Raw genomic sequence first — 215 nt, 5'->3', positions numbered from 1 at the left:
ATATATATATATATATAAGTATAATGTATAAGTATACTCTCTCTTATATATGTATAATATATGTATAAGTATATATAAGTATACTCTCTCTTATATATGTATAATATATGTGTGTATATATAAGTTTATATGTGTGTGTGTTTTTATGTATAATACAATTTGTTTATGTAATTACTATAAGTATTTACAATTTGTTTATGTATAATATATGTATA

This window comes from Asparagus officinalis, chromosome 7, assembly GCF_001876935.1.
Source record: "Asparagus officinalis chromosome 7, Aspof.V1, whole genome shotgun sequence".
NCBI classification, from domain to species: Eukaryota; Viridiplantae; Streptophyta; class Magnoliopsida; order Asparagales; family Asparagaceae; genus Asparagus; species Asparagus officinalis.
Note: the sequence above shows the minus strand (reverse complement) of the source record.